This window comes from Ochlerotatus camptorhynchus, unplaced genomic scaffold (assembly GCF_037179485.1).
Source record: "Ochlerotatus camptorhynchus isolate MF236.1 unplaced genomic scaffold, CSIRO-AGI_Acam_v1.1 ptg000416l, whole genome shotgun sequence".
In the NCBI taxonomy this organism is placed as follows: domain Eukaryota; kingdom Metazoa; phylum Arthropoda; class Insecta; order Diptera; family Culicidae; genus Ochlerotatus; species Ochlerotatus camptorhynchus.
Window position 1 is genome coordinate 2,008,657 of NW_027040902.1, and position 13,484 is coordinate 2,022,140.

Genomic DNA, 13,484 nt, shown 5'->3' on the forward strand with positions numbered 1-13,484 from the left:
ATGACATCCACTAGTCTTTAGACTAGACCCCTCCCCTCTCCTCTTCCTGTGTCAAGCCTTTTCCCATTCTTATTACACTTTCTGTCACAAATTCTAGAACCTCCCCCCTCCCCCTGTTGAGTTGTCTCTGAGTTGACTCTCTTCCCCTTGTCGAGAAGAGAGATCCTTACGTTGCCGGATGTTTTGGCAGAGAAGGCAACGGCTTTAGTGACAATGGCTGCGTTAAGACGATGTCGGACAGGAAGATCTCCAGCCTCCACACACGCAGGATCAGTGTTAAAGACCGGGGCTAGAACCTTAACGCGGATATCGCGAGTGTTCGAGTGTTAAGGACGAGAGAGATGGTACTGATGAGGTTACCTCTGTTGCGACATTCTTTCTTTAGTTGCTGAATGTGTGGCACAAAGGATAGCGTGCGATCTATCGTCACTCCCAACACACGGACGGTTTTCTTGGTCGTTACTGTCTGACCGTGAACCGTGATCGGAGTATCGCTGACCCAGTGGAGAGACCAACAGACGTGGCATCTGACGGATTTTCTAGCTGATAGCCAGAAACCAACCGAGTTGGCCCATTTGACGACAGAGGATGTCGCTGTTTGTGCCCGAAGCTTGGTTCGAACTACGGTTGGTCCCGTAGCTACTATCAGTTCATCGTCGGCATAAACGAAGATGCGTATATTGCCGGGTAAGCGGTTGAAGACACCGTTCATCGAAATCAGGAATAGGGTGATCGCAAAAAACTGATCTGCGGTTGATCATTCGTTAGTTCGGTAAGTGCTATGTGCCGGAATTTGATCACGTCTTTGCCCGTTGTGTTGGTATTTGGGATAGGAACCACCAGGTTTTCCTCCCACAGCGTTGGTATTTGTCTGTGACCCAGTGTTGGTTAAAAAGGCCAACCTTGCTTACCTTCTGGTGGCAGGTTTTTGAGAAGAGGATAACCAATTTCATCTGGACCTACCGATTTGCCGCTGCTCCTGCTCAAAGAATGTTGTAGTTCGTCCCAGGAGAACAAGTCGTTGATTCTAAGGCTATCCGTATCGGGCGGAATATTTACGCTGGCGATTTATGACAGATGGTTTGGTTAAACGCAAGAACTCGGCGAAATATGGGCCTAATTCGTTGGCGACGTCTGTCGGTTCGGATATGGTGATTCCATGCATATGGATGTGGAGTGGTGTTGAGAGTCGCTTTCCGCTAAGCGCGTCGAATCTGTTCCAGAGATCAGCTGAGGATTGCGATATTTTAATGCTTTCCAAGAAGCGTGTTGTGTAGCGCCCGGTAACGAATGAGGGCTTCTTCCCTACCTGAATCGTCCTTGAGAGTTCGTCACAGCTTGCCAAGGGCTTTGCGACGGGCTTTGACTGCGCTCTTGGTGAAATTGTAGCTACGTCGAATATAACCTTTGTGAAGTCCAAGATGTTCTCTGGGTTGGGAGTCTGTTGGGTTGGTTTGGGTTGGGTTGGAATTGTAAGATTCCCGGAAGCCTTCAAAATCAGCTTCATCATACCTTCAAAGTGTTTTTATGTTACTTCATACGCAAAGTTTGCGATTTCCAGAGTTGGTTGGAAATGCTATCTAACATGAAGATTAAGTGTGATAATTTGTTCGCTAGAGAATGGTCTTAGAAGAGGGTAGGGCGATAGTTCCGTTAGAGTATGGCAGTATGAAAATTGAATAGAAGTTGAAAATGAGCGAAGGGCCAATAGTTGGGTAAAGAAGAATTGCATTATAAAACACCATCGACTGGAAATGCTTTCGGCAGCTTTAGGTAGTGATGAAACGTCGCTAGAACTATTTCACAGCCGTAGACAGTATTTGAGCAAAGTCAAGCGCACACTTTTTGCTTGAAGATTTGAAGACATACTTAAAATCTTCGCGTACATCGTGCGGGTTAGGCAAAGAGTGTGCGTTTGACTTGCACTGACACATTAATGGCCCTTCGCTTATTTTCAACTTCTATTCAATGTTCATACTACCGTACTCTAACGGGACTATCTACCTACCCTCTTCCAAGACCATTCTCTATCTAATAAATTATCACACTAAATCTTCATGTAAGATAGCATTTCCAACCAACCCTGGTTCATCATACCCCAGCCTGGCCTTCGTGTGACTTTTTGTCCCTGCTGCACAGTGGTCTAGAACTGTGAAAAAACGGTCAAAAGTCATTATCTCATGATGCTTGCATTTAGACTAAAGGTGTCTTGAGGAAAGTTTCTGGATATAAAAAGGCCTTTCTTTTGACATTGACAAATCAATGATTAATCCTCATAGAAGTGAGATTAAAAATGTATGTTTCCAAAAAATCCATATTCAGGTTCGGTGTCTTTGACAAAGTTTTAGAAAATATCAAAACAACAAAGTTTGCCCAAGACACAAGGTGGCTATTTCTTCATCTCATTGAAATATGGAACGTTTTTGGAGGAAAGCCTCCTAAAAAAATTAATACTTAATAATTTATTTGTTTAAACTTCTACTGGTTTGAAATGTTCTACAAAATTGTTCAAAACATTAAAACACATAAGTTTGATGAATATCATAGCACACTAGATCGCTAAATAGGTAAGTTATTACTGGTTTTCCTCAAAAAATATAATTTTTAGGCACATAATTATGATTTACTACCATTTCTCACCACATCCCACGACCAAACCAAAAGGAATAGAAGTATTTAGGTGTGTTTTTTCAAAACATTAAAAATTTCTTGCAGAAACATGAATTATATGTGAAAAACTGCATGATGTGGGATATTTTTTTTATGAAAAACCCCTTAAAAGTGATTTTTTCCTAGATAAAACATTCTTTGAAGCTCTACTGCTTCAAAGTAGTGTTGATCAAATTGATCAAAACATCAGTTTGCCGAAGACACCGAACCTGAATATGGATTTTATGGAAAAATAAATTTTGAATCTCACTTCTAAGAGGATTAATCATTGATTTGTCAATGTCAAAAGAAGGGCCTTTTTATATGCAGAAAGTTTCCTGAAGACACCACTAGTCTAAAATGCAAGCTACATGAGATAATAACTTTTGACCGTTTTTTTCACAGTTCTAGACCACTGTGCGGCAGTGACAAAAAGTCACACGAAAGCCAGGCTGGGGTATGATGAACCAGGGTTGGTTGAAAATGCTATCTTACATGAAGATTTAGTGTGATAATTTATTAGCTAGAGAATGGTCTTGGAAGAGGGTAGGTAGATAGTCCCGTTAGAGTACGGCAGAATGAACATTGAATAGAAGTTGAAATAAGCGAAGGGCCTTTCTATATCCAGAAACTTTCCTGAAGACACCACTAGTCTAAAATGCAAGATTCATGAGATAATGACTCTAGACCACTGTGCGTCATGAGCTTGGAATAGTTCAGGGAATTACGTACAAGTTCGAGACATTCCATACGTGGAACTTCTAGGAAAATCAAAGAGAAACGTTTTTAGAAGTGCAGATCCAAAAATAGTTCAGCAATCTTCTAAGATCTTCAGGGATTCTTACTTCAGGAGAAGTAGAGAGCTTTGTTGCAGTTTATCAGAGATCTTACTTAAAAAAAGCTTAATGAACTTCTTGGAAGTCTTGGGAACTTCGTAAAATTTCAAGGCACTTTCCAGTTGTTCATGAATAATTGTAGATGATGGGGTCTTTTCAGAATTTGTTCTGATATCTTCGAAGAATAAAAATATGGATAGTTGAAGATGCTAATTTCAAATAACAGGCTATAGTGGTAATTTTTATACGATAGATGGAGTAGATGAAAGCATAGAGTTGAAAGTTTCGTTAGAGTAAGGCAGTGTGAAAATTGCATAAAGATAGTAAAAGAAAAAAAATGGAATTTGGAATAAATTCAGAGAACTTCGCAGAAGTTGAAGAAATGTTTAACAACATAAGGACGTTTCGTTCTTTCAGACATTTTTCCTAGACAACAGGAAATATCAAAACATCTCCAGAAAGACAAATAGATTAGTGAAGTTCTTTGAATATTTGGGGATATCAGGTTGATCAAGTTCGGAAAATCTTCAACTGTTAGAAAGTACAAATGACGTCTCTCATATATTCTTCCAAGACTGCAGGTTGATCAGAATGTGTTAGAAAGTACTCCGGCCAATCGAATCTGATGGAATCTTGAATGATGAATTTAGATTTTATGGAGATGTTTGTATATTTTCTATAGGTAAGACCCTTGGTACCGAATGGGTTCAACCAAAACTAACTCCATTTCAAATAAAATTTGGTAGAATGGATTTAAAAAGTATCTAGCTACCAACCAGGGCACAATCATACGATATTAGAGTTCAATCCTTTCGATTAGATTAGAATTAAAGTTAGATTTGGGACTTTAATCTTGTTTTTTTATTCTGACTCCGTGATCAGGAAAGTTCAACTCTGGATAAATGCTTTATAATTTTCTTTTTCTTCAAACATAAGAAACCTGACTTTCGAAAAATAGCAGGTATCTTAAAAGTCTAATGGAAATTAAGTTATAACCTGATTTTTCATGATTTTATTTTGAAGTCTAAAAGATTAAACGCTGGTCCATGAGCTCGAAGCTTTTAGTTATTTGTTGTTTGTCTATACATTTAAAAAAAAATTGTCTATTTTTTTTTTATTATTTCGTTTTAAGGAATAAAAAACAATTGTTAAAATTCTGAAATCATTTTTTTAATATAAATTCTCTAGAATTTTTGAGAAATTACAGTCTAAGATAGAGCTTGTAATTTAACCTTAGGAGACAAACCAGCCCAGGGCTGAAAGTCTCCTTAATAAAGATATAAAAAAAATTTAACATTAGTATTAACATTATGATAATTGATCAAATTTTAAACTCGGCAGCAACCATTGTGTGGTCCATTCATTGGTCACCTGGTCATTGTTCTTCATCAGCAGTTCTTTCGGTCGATGCGTCGTCGACTTTGGAAAGCAACCGATTCGTGATGAATGTGTGAGTGCTGACCACGTTTTGCGTCCATTGCTGCAATGGAAGCACTCTGACCCTCGTTGGCGAATCTGCCATAGAATGAAACCACTGGAAGCGGCTTTCGTTCTGGTGCAGGAAGCTTATTGGATAGCGGAAGATAAAATGTTTATTGTGTTACATCTTTTGACAATAGTTTTAAGATGTATTGTATAGTGACCAAGAATACTCGGCTCTGTAAAGTTTATTCGGTTGAGCCTAATCAAATAAAAATATATATATTGTGAACAACAGCCAGAAATTTTTGACATTATAAGTCTTTGAATTTAATTTTGTCTGTGACTTAATTGATGTTTGAATATGAATCTGCAAAAAAAATCTAGTTACAAAATTCATGGAATTATATTACTCGCAGAATTGAGATCCGGACAATATGCTTGTTTTGAAATAAATATGAAATTTAATGTTTAACAATTAAAATGATGATAAGTCGCGCCATAATAGGTCATTTTATTTGACGAAGTGGAAATGTATCCCACAGGATAATTAAATAACAAATAGCCTTGACGCTTTTCGATTGAATAGCAGTTCAAGAGTTTATATTTAACCGTAGTTTAACAGAACAAAAAACACAGCCCTCCCAAGGACCCTTTCAGTAAAATTTTCTGGCCAAGCCAATGCTCAGTGGTTCCTGGCTGGCCAAAACCTTACAAATTTTAGTTGTTATTTTTTAATTTCAATATATTTTGATCATTTTTACATATTAAGAGTATCTAAGATTGAATAATTTGTGCAGTTCTGTTGATTGCATATTTTTTTATGGTTGTTATAGTGTAGCGATATCACATTTTTTTTTGAAAAAAATCGTTGTTTCTTGTTACTGTTTTGTTCAAATATAGCAAAAAATAATGTGTTTATAAACTTGGTTGCTTGAGAAGAAATGTTCCTCGGCTTATTTTACGTTGAATGGATGGTAAAAAAGAATGTCTGCACTGTTTTAAGTGACAGTTTCTAATAAAATATTAGCAAATTTATACTTTTTTCACATTTAGACTAAGCAAAACATATGACGGACACATCCGCCCACTATTCTTTAGTAACCAAGAGATAGCTAGAAAAGTAAGCTTGCAGATAGGCTTTAATGTGTTTAACGATTGTTTGCGAAAGTTTTTGAAATTTATAATAGTTTTATAATCTGCGGTGTATACTGTAGCAAGCTTCACAATGCCTTTTTCTAAGCACACCAATACACAATGCCTTTTTCAAAGCACACACATACACACACGCACCATATATCTATCTATTATGGTTCATGAGTTATGATTTTTTTTTTAAACAAGAATGTTACAGTGGCCCCTAGACAATCGGCATTCCTTAAATATTTTTTTATACTTTCATTTCCCGTGAAATTTTTATACTAGACACTTTAAGAACTACTACAAACCTTGTGTTCTCAATCCCTACCCTGCCATCCATTTGTTACAATTTGTTACTCCTAACCTCGAGAAAGCCGTGAGTTTTGCCCCCGCTTTACTAACGTTAGTTTTAAGTAATTTTGTTATCTCAACAATGTATATCGGCTCCATAAAGCTACAGCAAATGAGCCTGGAAAAATAAACGCATTATTAAAAAAAAAAACTCTAAGAACTTTTTATGACGCATATTTTTGCCAAGTTTCTCTTTTATTTGAAAAGTTATGGCTAGTTTTTGCTGAAAAATATTTCTTTTTTATAAATTAAATTAAACGCTTTGAACTGAACAAAAAAACGATGTTTCCAATGAAATTAAATGTTTGAAAATCAGTTTGCTTCAGTTTGAGATATTGACAATTGAAAAGAGTAATTTTTTTCGAAGAAAATAGCCTCTAACTTTCTAATCAAAAAAGATAGTAACCTAGTTGCTTGAGCAAAAATATGCGTCATCAAAAGTTCTAAAAGTAATCAGAACAATGTTTTTTACGAAAAATTAACCCATAAAAAGATATTCAAAGAAAACCGATTTTAGTGGCCACCCTAAACTGCTTGTTTAAAAAAAAATCATAACTCATGAACCATAAGGGATAAAAACGTTCTGTCTTCAACAAAGTTGCTTTGAATTAATTTTTCTACAACTGTTTAGAACACTGATTTGGTCTATCTCAAATGATGCAGAATGGACATGTGCCACAAATTTGGAAGGAATCCTTAGTGGTTCCTATTCAAAAAGTTGCTGGAACGATTAAAGCCGAAGAGTTTCGACCCATCAACATGTTGCACACATTAGAGAAAATCTTAGAACTTGTTGTTAAAGGCCAGCTGTTGGAGTATTTGAATAGCAACTCTATGTTGATACCAGAACAATCGGGATATCGGGAAGGTCATTCTTGTGAAACTGCATTGAATTTGGTGTTAGCGAAGTGGAAAGACAACTTGGAGCGTAAAGATACGATTTTTGCTGTTTTTTTTTTTTGATCTGAAACGCGCTTTTGAAACGATTTCTAGGCTCTTACTGTTAAGTACAATCAAGCGCTTTGGAATTACGAGTACTGCATATAAATGGTTTGAAAGCTACTTGTGTGACAGAACTCAACGGGCTATTTTTAATGAATCTGTTTCCAGTCCCGTGTGGAGTAACCTTAGAGTGCCCCAGAGAAGTGTATTAGTGGCTGCTGTTATTTATTATGTATATTAATGACTTGCGACGTGTTTTGAGATTTTGCGACATTAATCTTTTTGCAGATGATACTGTATTATTCATTGCAACTAATGATTAATATGATGCCGTTTTACACTTGAATGAAGATTTGCGTTCTCATAGTAGATGGTTGAAGTAGAAGCAGTTGAAATTGAATACAAGAAAAACTAAATTTATGGTAAGTTCACATAATCGATTAAATGAGAACGTCTCTGTTGTAATTAGTCATGAGACTATTGATCGCGTTCGGGAGATTAAATATCTTGGCGTGATTATTGATGACAAACTTAAGTTCAAATCTCACATTGACAATGTCATTAAAAAATGCCATGAAGTATGGAATTCTATTTCGATTGAAAAACGATTTAACTATTGCCAGTAAAATACAGCTATACAAATCAATCATCTCTCCTCATCTTGACTTTTGCCCATCCATTTTATGTCTGTCCAATGCAACACAAATATCGAGATTACAGCGCTTGCAGAATAAAATAATGTGTTTGATTTTGAGATGTAATAGATTCACTTCCTCAACTTTGATGCTAGACGCCTTACAATGGTTGTCGGTGAAGCAAAGAATTGTATATTTGACTATGGTGTTCATTTTTAAAGTAGTTAACGGTTTGCTGCCTCGATATTTGTGTGATCGAATTGAAAGAGGAAGTGACTATCATAGATATAATACTAGAAACGCGGCTGAAATAAGAACACCACATTTCTTGACTTGTGCTTCACAGAATTCATTATTTTTTAAAGGAATAAATGTTTTCAATTCGATGCCTAGACACATTAAACGTTCAACAACATTAGCAGAATTTAAGAGACAGTGCATTTCACACGTTAAAACTGTCTTTTGAACGGTGATCCAGTGATTTTTTTTATGAATTGACAAATTATGTATCTTGACGAAATAATTTTTAAAGGATTATTTTGTATAGATAGCTGTTATAATGACTTTTAATAATTATTGTAGCACTGCAAAAACTATTTTGTTCGCCACGATGGTGATGATGGATTTTTGATATATGATTGAATAGTAGTAGTACAAAAATAGTAGTCTACAAAGGTTTGAGCCTCGCGCGCGTATTGCGGATATAGAGGACTGAATTTAACATTTGATAAAAAAAAAAATGCAATTTTGAAGCTTATTTGGAAGATACCTTGAGTTAGTAGTAAGTTTTCTGGCAAATGTGGGGGGTTCGTGAGCATTCCTGATATTGCTGAAAATTATGATAGCATCAGATTGCAGGGTTTCTAGTGTAATAGGATGCTTTGTTGATTGTTCATTAACTCTTGATTGCTTGTAATACTTGTGAATATTTTAGGTGGACAAAAAGGCGAACTAAGAGGGTGACGCCTGAGCTTTTCCAAATTTATATCGCTGTGAAGCAACTGTAAACTCTAGAGGGAATTTATATCTGTAACTGAAACCAGTTCGATTTTGTTTGCCAACCTGGTTAAAATGTCATATTTAATTATCTTAAAGATAAATCGTCCAGCTCAAACCTTTGTAGGCGTAAGAGGTGGGACCATCATCATCATAATCATAAAAAGTTTGTATTTTCAATTCACCAATTTTATGGGCCACCCTAATTTTACGAACATAAAAAGATTGAACAAAAAAAAAGAAGCAGCGTTTCCTAAGAAACCATGTACCTAAAACTGACGGTTTGGGCGCAAACATGTTTCCCTTCCTAAATACGTCTTTGGGACCATCATGTGCATTGGTATTGGTTCTACTATAATCCATCCGCTTGAAAATGTGAAATGGCATCAGAGCCCGGGATTCTGAATCGTATCACCTTAATGTGACATCAATGCTTTAATTCAAATATACTTCATAAAGTAGGTCACCATTCAACTGGCAACCGATAAATCCTCTTAAAAATCGAAACGATGCCAGTAAAACACACAGCGCAACCGAAAAGCTCAAGTCAACCAATTTTGTTTTCCAATTTTGCCTTTTTCCTCCCGATCGAACAAAACTTATGCTAAAATATGAAAATATCTGACTTCCTATTGCCTTCCGGTGATGACGACGACGGCTCGGCGGCCGCGCACTTTATGCATCGACTCTACGAGAGTGCATTGCCATTGGCCAAATGCACTAGGCAGTTGTCCTCCGCCATAGTCGCAAATGCTTTCCAACTTCCAACCAGTCTAGAATTTTTCAATTCCCCTTTCTGGCACAGAATTTAAGTGGACGTCTCTGCCTTCGCTACGGATGGCAATCGGCACGAGCAGAGAGTTCAGTTTCACTCGACTAGACATACTCCTATTTTCTCTCACACAGCCCAATCCTGAAAGTGGGGGTCAACCCCGAGGGCTCGCGGGTTTCATCCCTCTCCATTTTCCACATTATCGCACTCTCTGCCGCTCAGTTGCCACTTTGCCCCAGTAGAGTGTGTTGCGAAACTGAATGCTTTTATCTTCTCGATTGCAATTCTTTGACCCGTCGTCGTCGTCGTCAACGACGACGCCGCCGTTAGTCCAGTTGATGGCAAGTGAATTTAAAATATATGACTGCAGTTTTTTTTTTCATCTTCACGTTGGAAAACTCCATCCAGTTCAAATATTTCACCAGAGCCTGCAGACAGCACGACTAGGTCTCCGACTGGGAACACCCGGAGAGTAGTGGTCCAATGCAGTAAGGATAACGAACTGTAATAACTGCAGGAAAAGAAGGTCAAACCATTCACCGCTTGAAAGTAGAAGAAAGGAGACAGTGGTTGCCGTCTCCATTAATGTAATTTAGTCTCTTGAAGGAAACAAAAAGCCTAAAACGAAATTGCAATGCAATCATAGTCCTTATCTTACAATCAAATCATCGTCAATAAGCGACCTTCCCCTCGGATCCACAGTGAAACTGCTTACTGCAACGGAATTCACTCATGGAGCATTATTTTTATCGGATGCTCCCCAAGCGGCCATTGCCGCATCATGGTTCCTTAATTTTGCATTTTTTTCTCTTATGCCTCCTTGATTCTCCCCTATTTTAGGATGGCTCTAAGGAAACCGAAAGACATCGTCATGTGCTTTAATAAGGAATCGCATAAAATGCAAGCTCAGAAATCTGGGGGGATAGAACGAAAAGTTTTAATAAGAAACATGCTTGGGAAGTTGGCGCCGGGAATAAATTGAAGTGTTTATGAGCCTTTTGGCGATAATTTTGGTTGCTGCGTTGAAAATAGAACTGGGGCCGTTCGTGCTATTAAAAGGGTTGAATGATTTTATACCAAAATTCATTTTTTTTTTTTATATTAATTTATTTGTACAGGCTCAATCGAATAAACTTTACAGAGCCGAGTTATCATTTGCATTATACATGAATAATGTCTTAAATCTAGAGTTAAAGGAATTGAACCGATTACTCGCGGTCGTCTCGAGGTTAGTGGAGATTTACATTTTTTTGGATGGGGAAAGGGAGAAGGAGGTTTGAAATATGATTTATTATATAAATATTTAATTAATCCTAAAACATGAACTTATTTCTATTCATCTTGAAAACAAACATAAAAAAAACTACACGCACAATACACAAACTAAACACAAGATTAATCAAACTTACAATCTAAGGTTAGTATTCTTAAAGTAAACATATATGAGTTTCATAAACTCCAGATCACGTCTAGCCAAAATATCCCAAACTGGAACATTAGGTTGTTTACCTCGAGCCCGAAGGGAATCGCACAGCTCAGATCTGACTCCACGATGCTCAGCACAAGACCAAAGGATGTGATCGGCGTCTCGGTAACCTTGTCCACATTCACAGAGATTGCTGTCCTTCAGCCCAACACGGAACAAGTGAGCGTTTAACGAATAGTGATTGGACATGAGGCGAGACATCACACGAATGAAGTCTCGACCCACATCCAACCCCTTGAACCAAGGACTCTTCGACACCTTAGGGATGATCGAGAATAGCCATCGTCCCAAACTTCCTTCACTCCATTTATTTTGCCAGCTGGCGAGCGACTGTTGACGATAAATGAAGAAAAATTCATCGTAGGCGATTTGTCGATCGTAAATATCGCCTTGCATAGCAGCGCCCACCTTAGCAAGCGAGTCCGCCTTCTCATTGCCCGGAATCGAGCAGTGAGATGGGACCCATGCAAAGGTGATGACAAAAGATCTTAAAGATAAAGCACTCAGAAGCTCTCGTATTTTCATGAGAAAATACGAGGAGTGCTTTACCGGCCTCATGGATCGAATAGCCTCGACAGAACTGAGACTATCCGTAAAAATAAAATAGTGATCTGGTGCAAGTGAGGCGATCGTTTCTAGCGTATAGTATATTGCCGCCAGTTCAGCAACATATACGGAACAAGGAGCTTGAAGCATTCGAGAGGCACTATGAAATTCGTTAAAAATACCAAAACCAGCGGACGACTCTATTAGTGATCCATCTGTGAAGAACGATCTTGCAGAATCAACTTGGCCAAACTTTGCAGCGTAAATTGACGGAACAATCATTGAACGATGATGTTCTGGGATTCCACGAATCTCCCGCGTCATAGATAAATCAAAACTAACTGAATTGCCGAAGTCGGAGAAGCATACACGATGGGGATTATGCTGTGAAGGGCTGACATCCTGAGTTATGTACACGTAGTACAATGACATAAAACGAGTTTGAGGGTTTAGCTCAAGAAGCTTCTCAAAGTTTTCGATTACCAGTGGGTTCATAACTTCACAACGGGTGAGGAGCCTGAGGGACAATTCCGAAAACCGATCCGATAGTGGCAACATGCCCGCCAACACTTCGAGACTCATCGTATGAGTCGAGTGCATGCATCCTAACGCGATACGAAGACAACGATACTGGATACGTTCCAGTTTGATGATGTGAGTTTTAGCCGCCGACTGGAAGCAAAAACTACCGTACTCCAAAACCGATAAAATCGGTTTTCCGGTACAACGTTAGAAGATCTTGCGGATGAGCTCCCCACCACGTTCCGGTAATTGTTCGGAGAAAATTGATCCTTTGTTGGCATTTTCGTCTCAGATACTCAATGTGGGATCTCCAGGTGCATTTGGAATCGAACAGACCCCAAGATATTTGAAAGACATGGAATGAGTGATCGGCTTACCCAAAAGATGAAGCTTCGGTTGTGCTGGGCTATGCTTCCTAGAAAAAACGACCAACTCAGTTTTCTCCGTGGAGAATTCGATACCTAGCTGGATAGCCCAAGTAGACAAATTGTCTAAGGTATCCTGTAAGGGTTCTTGCAGGTTGACCCCTGTGGGCCCTGTCATAGAAACTACGCCATCATCTGCAAGTTGTGTCAACGTGCAGTTGTCACTTAGACAATTGTCAATTTCTCTGACATAGAAATTGTACAAAAGGGGGCTTAAACATGAGCCCTGGGGGAGACCCATGTAACTAAATTGAGAAGCTGTAGAGTTTCCATGAGAAAAGCTCATATGTTTCTCTGACAGCAAATTGTACAAAAAGTTATTAATTAATGGGGAAAGGCCACAAGCGTGGAGTTTGTCTGAAAGGACTTCAACCGATACTGAATCAAAAGCCCCCTTAATATCCAAGAACACAGAAGCCATTTGCTCTTTTTTAGCAAAAGCCAACTGGATTTCTGTGGAAAGCAACGCGAGACAGTCGTTCGTTCCCTTACCCCTACGGAAACCAAATTGAGTATCTGAGAGTAGGTGGTTCGTCTCAACCCATTTGTCGAGGCGAAAAAGGATCATTTTCTCCAACAATTTTCGAATGCTCGATAACATCGCGATGGGACGATACGAGTTATGATCTGACGCGGGTTTTCAGGCTTTTTAATGGCTATAACCCTCACTCGCCTCCAATCAACTGGAACAATATTGAACTCCGGGAACTGACAAAACAAGTTCAACATGCGCCTCTTAGCGACGTCTGGGAGGTTCTTCAACAA

The 13,484-nt window shown here is 38.3% G+C and overlaps 2 protein-coding genes across 3 annotated transcripts in view; both read left to right on the forward strand.

Moving 5' to 3' along the window:
- LOC135711029 (uncharacterized) overlaps window positions 1-13,484 on the forward strand; it is a 405,472-nt gene that overhangs the window by 390,840 nt on the left and 1,148 nt on the right. The window lies entirely within an intron of this gene.
- The window catches only part of LOC135711019 (leucine-rich repeat neuronal protein 2-like), a 451,318-nt gene that overhangs the window by 259,885 nt on the left and 177,949 nt on the right, over window positions 1-13,484 (forward strand). The gene's annotated exons all lie outside the window — the stretch shown is intronic.